We start from the raw sequence: 9,818 nt of genomic DNA, 5'->3' as shown, positions 1-9,818 counted from the left end.
GGGATCTAAGCCAACCACAAAGAGGAAACTTTTTTATTTAATTTAATTTAATTTAAAGTTCTGGGATACATGTGCAGAACGTGCAGGTTTGTTTCATAGGTAAATGTGTGCCAAGGTGGTTTGCCACACCTATCTACCCATCACCTAGGTATTAAGCCGCACATGTATTAGCTATTTTTCATGCTCTCCCTCTCACAGTCCCTCCAACAGGCCCCAGTGTGTGATGTTCCCCTCCCTGTCTCCATGTGTTATTGTTCAGCTCCCACTTACGAGTAAGAACTTGCAGTGGTTGGCTTTCTCTTCCTGTGTGAGTTTGCTGAGGATGATGACTTCCAGTTCCATCCATATCCCTGCAATGGACCTGATCTTATTCCTTTTTATGGCTGCAGGGTATTCCACAGTGTATATGGACCACATTTTCCTTAACCAGTCTATCACTTACAGGTTGGACAATCAGGCAAGAGATGGGAACATTTCTTGAACAGACTAAAGATATTTGGACCCATTTTCTGGTCATGAAATGAGGACTTCAGAGAATATTATGGTGTAATATAATAAGGGTGGTGACTAGAGGGTGGCACATGGTGATTTCAGCTTAAGCGTTAACATAAAAAGGAAGCTTTGACAGAGGAAGAGCCTCAGGCTCTATGGGCAGGGCACACACAGACCTCTCTAAATAAACGCTTACATGGCTTGGAATCTTTGTGTTTCTGAGGATATCCTAGCCCTATGGGACAGGCAAGCAGACTCATTAACTTCTAAGACATATATATCTGCCTGTCTGTGTCAATATATATATTTGTTATTATTTATTACATTTATTTTTTTCAAAGCCATTTGAAACTTATCAATATACCTTTGTCTTCATATCTATTTATAGATGGTAATAATTTTCAGTGAAGGAGGATAATGAACATCAGTAATCCAAGAAGCAGGAATCATTGCTTTTGGAGAGCATATATGATTTTGCTACTTTTGATCATTTAACACCAAACTTAAGTATGTTCCTTTCATGAGTTCTTCCAGGTAAATACTACATGGTTACCGAAATGGGGTGTCAAAATTTTGACAAAGTTGATCAAAACACTAATAATACACATGATGCTTATCGAATATAAACTATAAAATTATATTTTTGCTCTGGATGTGTCCATCAAAGTGAACATTTTTTTTTTTTTTTTTTGCTCTGGATATGTCTATCAAAGTGAACTTATTTAAAGGAAAGACATGTAAAACTTACTGAAAAAGATAAATTAGAAATTCTGATAAATTCTATTTTTATTGCTTCCATATATTATTGTGACTTCAATAAATTACAAGCAAATTGTTAAGCAGAGACTTTTAGAGGGATAATTTTCATGGACAAAGTGTTCTTACATTTATAACACTAATCAAGTACATGTGGATACTTCAAAATAGTTTAAAGGTATTTATTCTCTTTATATATTAATTTCAGGTTCATTACTATTATAAACCTATTCACTAACAAAAATACAAAACATAAAAGTTGACTTCTACTCATAATATCACAAATATCGAATGTGGGTACTGAATTAACGATGTTACTACTTATTTCAAAAAGAGTAAAATACTATTTCCAAAGGATAGATCTTGCTTTACACAAAGTGTTATTGAACTACATTAAAGACATTGAATTCTGTAAAGAAGTCCAGATTCAATTTTCCTGAAAATGATTGGGGAATGACTAGATAAGTGATCATAGTTAATGTTTATTGTTTAGGTAAAAGTACATGGGTAGAAAAGTGATCTTTGGGTCAGGCACGGTGGCTCACGCCTCTAAACCCAGAACTTTGGGAGGCAGATCACTTGATGTCAGGAGTTCAAGACCAGCCTGGCCAACATGATGAAACCCTGTCTCTACTAAAAATACAAAAATTAGCCAAGTTAAGTGGTGTGCACCTGTAATTCCAGCTAATCAGGAGGCTGAGGCAAAAGATTTGCTTGAACCTAGGAGGCAGAGGTTGCAGTGAGCCGAGATTGTGCCACTCCACTCTAGCCTGGGCCATAGAGATAGACTCTGCCTCAAAAAAAAAAAAGGAAAGTGATCTGTAAAAAACATTTAATCCTCCTCCTGCTATTCTTTTCTTTGCACAGAGTACATAATTGTTTCACCAATATAACTATTTCACATGTATACATTTAACTTGGAGTTCAATAGAAGAGAGAGAAAGAGAGAGAGAGAGAGAGAAGATTCTAAAAATATCCGAAAGAGAGATGTAAACATAAAAAAGACAATAATTTAAGTGTTAAAAATAATTCTAGCTAATGGCTTTATATGGACTAGCTTTTTGGATTGTGACAATTCTTAGTTATGGAAGCTAAGACATCCTTACTGGGTTAGGTAACTCACACAGAACCCAAGGCTGTTAGTTTTGGAGCAGACTCCTTTCCTGATACTTTGTTTTCAAGTACTTAACTGTCTCTATCCTCTTCTTTGATTAGTTGATCTAGTACAGAGTAATTGTCAAACATTTAAGGAAGTTGGTATTTAGATTTGCATGTAGAAAGAAGGGGACAAATATTTTGAACTCCTTCAATGTTCCTGGCACAATGTTAAATACTTAGGAAGTTTTCTCACTATTTATATTTATACTCATATTTGGTAAAGCCTTTATAAGACTGTAAGATCTGAGATTTGTTTGGAATCAAGCAAGTGAACAACGAAAAATAAATACAAGTAATTAAAGATTTGGGAAGTAATCCTTCAATTAATAGAAGAAAACATAATGTATTTTTTGTTTAGAAAAGGGTATGTTTATGAGAAACTTACTAATAAGAGTATCTAGATAAAAGGCATTTGTGAACAGAGTTTTGTTGTTTTCTCCAGCCACTATAAATAGAAACAAAACTAAATTATATGGGGCGGGGTACAGTATTCATAAGTAAAATCTAGCTAAGAATTAGCACAGTGCTGATATGATGTTGAGCAACCACTGTATATCAGTATAAAGGCAGAGACAGAGATAGAGATACACAAGGTATATTAGGAAAGACATGACATCAGTTTTCATTCCTTTCTTCTCTGGTGTTTTTCTTAGGGAAATAAATATAAATACACAAATATTTATGTATATAAATTTCACCCTGCTTTCTAATCTATAAGTTATGTGAAATTGTCTCTATTATTAAAGAGGTATAAGAAAGAAGTCTTCCCAATTGCATACAGAAATTAAGTGGAAGTTAAGGGAGGTAGTTTATGGAAGAAAAATTAAAGCACAACGCTTGGAGTTAGAAGATCTGAGTTCCAGTGTGGACTTGGCCACTATCTATCATTTGATTGTGAGAAAATTACTTCTCAATACTTTATTTGTAAAATAAAACATAAGAATACACACGAAATTGTTGGAATGATTAAATAGGCATAGTGTCAGCAGAAATACTTAGAATATGAATATGAATACTTTTTGAAGGAGTTATGGAAGAACAGAATTCCTTCTTGGCATAAGTTAAAGAAACCTAAATGCTTATGTGTTTAGTCAATAAGACTTTGATCTAAACTTTTAAAACTGCTTCTGACCAAATGTTTTCATTTGACTACTTCTCATCTTCAAACTCATGCACAGTAGAAGTCATTCTTGCCATTTAACTTGTGTCAAATACGGTTCATGATTTGCACTAACTTTGAGAGATTTTAGTTATCTAATAAGGAAAGAAACAGTAGTTAGAACATTGTGCATCTTTGAGTTATCATCTACCGAATATTATCAGAAAGTACTACAAGATGGCCCTTGTGATATACAGGGACATAGAATAACAGCGAACAATGAAAACTACTTACAATTTCAGAAAACAGAACGGATCTTAGGGCAAACAAGTTTAAAATGTCTTGTACATCTTTATCTGTTATTCATTTTATCACATCAAATTGAAATTATTCTTCCACTTATTATTATTGAAAGCCTCTAGAAATTTGCAAGAAGCACATAGATCCAATAATTAGATTAATCTGATCATCCGTCACCAAAAAAAAAAAAAAAAATGCTTGAGTCATAAATAGCAACCGAATCCACTGATTGTAAATAAAGTAGAAGGGAGACATTACTGAGCAATTTTGACCAAGCAAGATAATTAAAGTCAGAGATGCTGTTTCCTGCTTCCCTGGTATAAACAATGAAGCTGCTCCACTGGCCTCTCCACAGCCTGGCTGTCCCAAGGCCACCTCCCTCTTCTTTCCTTCCACATTCTCTAAAGAGGATTCTGGGTCATAAAGGAAGGAAAATTGGTGTAACTTCTTTCCTGAAACGACTTCAGCTTCCTCTGCATTTGTATTTGTGACATCTTATTATAAGACGAGCTAACCTCTATTATTAATTGATGCACTAATTAAAGCCATACTTGCAGTTTCCATTAGCTTATTCCCTAAATTCTCCAGAGTTGGCTGTCTGGTTTTAATCAAAACCAAATGGTAGTCCAAGTTCCCAGCCTGGAGCAGCTAGAAGGAAGTCATTCAGGGGAGGCACAAGAAAGCAGAAAAGATAAACAGATGATAGTTCACAAAATTTGTGACGGACGAAGGATGCAGATACCATGAGCAGCTTTAGAGACGTGATTCAGGAACGCTGCCATGATAGATGGAAGCAGTTGTAAGTGTTTAATGTCAGCAAGACTCTAATATGATCAAGATGGAGTCTGTCTTCTGCTCCAGCACTGGATTTTTGTAACTGGAGGATTCTGACTAGAGGTAATGCTGCTGCATTTGCCATAACACAAATTATTTTAATTCCGTGAAGGATTCTCGTGATCAGAGAGATTGGAAGAAATTGTTCTATTAACTGGATGCTTGAGATTTTACTTACAGATGATCTCAGGGACAGAATGAAAAGCTGCAGCATTTCCAGTTTTAAGTCATGTTCTAAAAAGGTTTTACAATTTAGAAGAATTGTGGTATTAAGGCTAAATTCATCTTGCTCTCTTAAAAAATCTTTTGAAATGAGAGCAAGCAAAGGTATTTTGATTAAGCTGTGCATATACATTTAATATAGTGGAAAGGTTGTGGATGGATAGAGAACTGTTTTCTTTCTTTCTTTCTTTCTTTTCATAAGCAGTGTGGGATAGAAACAGCTCTAGGACTTTATGACTCTCCAGCTAATCACCTCAAGAGCTTTGACAAAACTCACTTGAGTTCTGTGTAAAATCAGAACTCCTAAAACGCCCAGGCGGCTGGGCTCTCCCCTCCTCCCCTCTTCCTACAGCCTTTCTTGCATGCACACTCCTCAGAGGCAGGAAATACTTTCCAGGCAATCTGGGCCTGGTTGTAGAGGCCCCTTTTGCAAAACCTCAGTCTGAATTTAGTAGACAGAAGTCACTAGGAATGCCTTGACAGGATCCTGCCTTAGCTAAGGCTCCCTCCAGCTGCAGAGGGTGTTTTTGTTAGAATCACACACTGCGTGAAACTGCTCAGAATAGAGCCATGATCTCAACCACGAAATGGGAACTTAGATTTTGGAGAAACTAACGGGGACGGACTTCTTTCCTAGCCTGAGTGTTGAGCAGTGTCATGCCTTGGCGTTTCAGCTCCTCGTTGTCTAGGTAAGACGCTATGGACTATCTTTATGCTTTGAGGCGTTCTTTGAAGAGGCAGAAAGATTGAGATAAATGTTAGCATCTTGCACTGAGTTGGTGACTTCCTAGGTTTTAGAGCAAAGCCATAAAATTAAAAGTGGAAAATGTTTGAAAGTAGAAAACTGTGAGTCAAATCGTTTTAGCAAACTGTCAGTTCTAAAATAGGCTCCATATAGATTTAACTCTTTTCCTCCGTAAAGTAAGATTTTATTTTGATCCCTTTTTATTTTTAACTTATTTATTAATTGCGCTATCAGACCAGTTTTCCTATTTCATGGCATAACGTGAAACAAATACATTTTCTCACACATTAGTGTGAGGTGTAAATGAATTCCTCCCCTACCTTCCGTTGCCAACAGGGAGAGTAGAAAGCACCCCAGTGACTTTTGCTTAATAATCAGTCCTCCAAAGAGTATTTTGTGTATCATTTAAAACTACGAAAATTGAATTTCTTATTATTTCCCCAAACCAGTTTCAATCATATGTCAAGCTTCTCCTGTACAGCTTAAAAGATTCATTATTTAAAAAAAAAAAAAAAAGTAAACACATGAAATTTCAGGAATTATTTCTGTCCTAACTAGTATTTAGTCTGAGTTTTGGAAATTTAAATGTCAAAATTGAATTTAGTTTATATTAATTTTCCTGGATTCAGTGCTCAGGTCACATTTTGTGTAATATTTTGAATAACTGAAGTCAATCTCAATGACACTGACACTCATAACTCTTTTAAGGCAGCCAGAAATCACTCAGTCATATGGAAACTGTTTGTGTCCTTACTTTATGTAATCGTAAAATTACATTTCCACTTGACTGTAGTCTCTTTAAGGTAATCTTAATGTTTAAATGTATAATATATTAGGAAAAAGTTTAGTAATGACTGAAGAAGTATGGACTTATAATGCATAAGATATTGTTGTATTTCTGAATATAATAAAAATTATTTTATAGAAATAAAATGGTACATAAAGAGAATAAATATTCATGTACATTTTCAAATCTATTAGATGAACATAAAAAATACTAAGTGAAAGATGGAGAGCTATTTTGACAGTTGGAGCTTAAGAAACCAAGTATTTTCATTTTAAGTTTTTATATAGTACAAGGTGATTATCTGCTGTATTAGCTATCATCAAATTTTATGCTAAAATAACATACATTGATACATTTTAACTATTCAGTGACAACTTGTGTGAAAACTTTTTAAATATGAGAAAAAGAATCTGCTTTTTATATATGTGAAAGATAAAATACTGACTTATCTAAATCATGATTTAATTAAAATCTCCAAATGGAATTTCAGGGAAGGAAAGAACATAAGAGATTGCCTCCTCTAACACTGTCTTGAGGTTGCCTACAAGAAGCTGAGAAATGAGATTTAAAAGTGACCTCTCCAAGGTCACACCTCTAGCTAGTAGAAGAGATGACAGCAGAACCACAGTGCCCTGATTCATAATTCAGATATCTTTTACCCCATCACCCTGCTCTCCAATAATAATTATGCATAATGAGGTAGAAACATGTCCAGTAGAAGGCTGCTTTTTAGACAGAAAATTGGAGTTCCTCTTATTTTATTTTTCTTTTATTTTCCGTACTTCAATGAATGAAGATTCCATAAGAGTTCTTCTTATTTTTTTTTAAAAAAAGGCTTAAAGCTGTCACCAGTATTACTTATATGGGAAAAAAAATCATAACTTTAAAAAAATCAAATTAATATGCCTTCAATAAACACTTTAAAGTAGTCACCTGCTTTATGACTGTTTTATTATATTTGATGTTTATGCCAAGAAAAGCAATCCATATGCTAATAATTATATTAATTTTAATCTGGTGTTTCTCTAAAAATATGGCTAGAAAAGAGCTTGTCTAATTTATATCCTTGTACTCAAATGATCATAATAAAACTCTCCCGACCAATGACTTTCAGAGGCAATTTTACAGCACCCCTCTCCCAACATCCTTTCTTCTATCTAGCCTAAATCATTGTTGCTGTATCTTATTTCCAGTTGTACATGGTTTTTTTCAATAAATATATAAAAAGCCTAAATGGACATATAAAAAATAGGTTTACATTTCTCCAGCATGTTTTCAACCCCTTAACTGATTTGTATATCTACTCGAAGCCGTATACAAAGTCATTTAGTTGTAGAATGCAGAATTTTAACAATATATAAATCAATATTTGAACAATGTAGTATATCATGGGAGCATTGGATATTTCATCTGCATCATACTTCATACATGATACTTGTTGATGTGTGCGCTGAAGCAGTATACCTTCTCAGACAATACCCCTTCTCATAAAAGTAACACATTCCATTTCTAGTAGCTGCCATTTCTTTAGAATGTGTCATGATCCTTTTTTTTCCATTTTCGTGAACCAGATTGAGTTTCCTGATGTTATTACCACTTAAAAGATACACTATTCAACACTTCCTTTCAATGTCACCACACTCTATATTATTGGAATGAGAAATAAGTACAGTAAAGGTGTGGCCCTAATAGCTGACTGAATGATTCCTAGAAGGCCCAGTAAAAGCACATCACTTCATCTTCTTCATAAGGACATTATAATTTTAAAAAGAGAATTTTTCTGTCTCTGTCTCTACCTACCCATACTGTATAACTCACTACAAATACTTATGAGGTGATTTAGTCTTATTCATAGAGGTTGAGGTCTTACAGGCTTAAAGTAGGTCTAAAATGGATCATTTGAAATTTGTATTTTGTTTTTATTTGTTTCCTTTTGAAAAATGAGTGATGTCAGTGTTATAAAATGAGAATCACTCTTTAAAACTATTACAGTACGGCAAAGTTCCAAATGACCGAGATTTATATCAGAGATTTTATTATCAAAATAGACATGTCAAGAATTGCACATGAGAATTGGAAGAGGACAAGGGAACACTGAAAACTTACAGATTTGAAGGAAGTAGTGTGAATACTGGGCCTGCTTTCCCCTCACAAAAGATAAGCCCCTTGCATAAACAACATAGGCTAAACAGAGTTACAGAAGAGCATGACTCTTGATTGACTTTGGTGTGATAGAGAAATACAGTGTTTACTTCCATGTTTCTGTTTTGTCTTTAAACTGATAGTTTATAGAGTTTTGAGAAATAAATGGACTAATTTTTAAGGAAGTTAAACAGAATAATGGTGAGTAAACTAGGATCTTGAGACCTAGTTTAAAAAGATTGTTAATTTTGATTCAGTGGATTATAGAGTATATAAATGAACTTTAAAAGATTAAACAGGGACTCAAATGCAAAAAAAAAAGCTGAAAGATAATGTAAACAGCATGCATATGAACTTGCTCATTAATTGAGATAAATGGGTTGAAAAGACAACTGTATGTGTGAAAAGGTTGTTTCTGTATTTGCTTGAAATAACGAAGTGTTTTAGCAATGCAATTCAAATAATTCAAAGAGAAAACCAGCCCTGTTAATGGAAAAGAGATAGAAAAGAAGTAGGAAGATCAAACAGCAAGTTTAGATATTCAATTAGTGTTTCTTTTATTCCCAGCAATTAGCAAAATGCCTAGCATGCCAGGAATTATCAACACTTATTTGTCAATAAATATTTGTGAAATGAATGGAGGGAAAAGCGAATGAAAAAAAGAAAGGAAAACCAGGGTTGAGGAATGGTAATGTGTTGGAGTTGGACTTCTTTCTTATTTTCCAGACATCCTGAAATAATAGAATAATAATTTTTAAAGGGGAAGTAAAATAAGAGGTTGGAAAGAATCATCAGAGCCTGAGGCCAGAGGTTAACAACACTCTCATTAGATGACATTTCAAGTTTATTAAGCACCAGAAGGAAGCATACGCATCCAGAAATAGTTTGAAATTAAAAGTTACATGAGGCCAGTGAAAACAGAGCACTAGTGAATTTTCCACAATTTAAATGGGGTGGTGTGCTGAAAAAAATAATGGGCAAAGTCAGAAAATTGGCTTTGATTTCATCTTTACCACTTAGCACTCTGTGATTTGATTCTTGCCCCATAACTACTTTGAGTTCCTGCTTTTTATTAATAAAGTATGGGATTACCAGGTCACGTTGACCATCAGATGAGATTTGCTATGTGCAAACTGTTCTGCATACAGTATAATCAACAAATCTTTGTTTAAGAAAAGGCGTAGGTCAATTAATCAAGAAAGAATATGGGAGGCCAAGGTAGTCAGATCACCTGAGGTCAGGAATTCAAGATCAGCCTGTCCAACATGGTGAAACCCCATCTC

At 34.4% G+C, this 9,818-nt stretch overlaps 1 protein-coding gene across 4 annotated transcripts in view; it reads left to right on the top strand.

The window, feature by feature from the left end:
* Nucleotides 1-4,606: 4,606 nt before the first annotated feature.
* Nucleotides 4,607-9,818, top strand: part of DLC1 (DLC1 Rho GTPase activating protein) — a 422,870-nt gene continuing 417,658 nt past the window's right edge. For 3 of the 4 annotated variants that reach the window (XM_064368819.1, XM_021673878.2, XM_064368820.1), the window contains exon 1: nt 5,256-5,550. The gene's annotated coding sequence lies outside the window, so the exon portion shown is untranslated. Of the gene's footprint in view, nt 4,703-5,255; nt 5,551-9,818 lie in introns of those variants that run through there. The other variant, XM_064368818.1, reaches the window with a different exon arrangement.

The sequence above is a fragment of the Aotus nancymaae genome, unplaced genomic scaffold (genome assembly GCF_030222135.1).
Source record: "Aotus nancymaae isolate 86718 unplaced genomic scaffold, 86718_ANA_hifiasm-v0.15.2.pri h1tg000079l, whole genome shotgun sequence".
Classification (NCBI taxonomy): domain Eukaryota; kingdom Metazoa; phylum Chordata; class Mammalia; order Primates; family Aotidae; genus Aotus; species Aotus nancymaae.
This window is presented reverse-complemented; position numbering and strand designations above follow the sequence as displayed.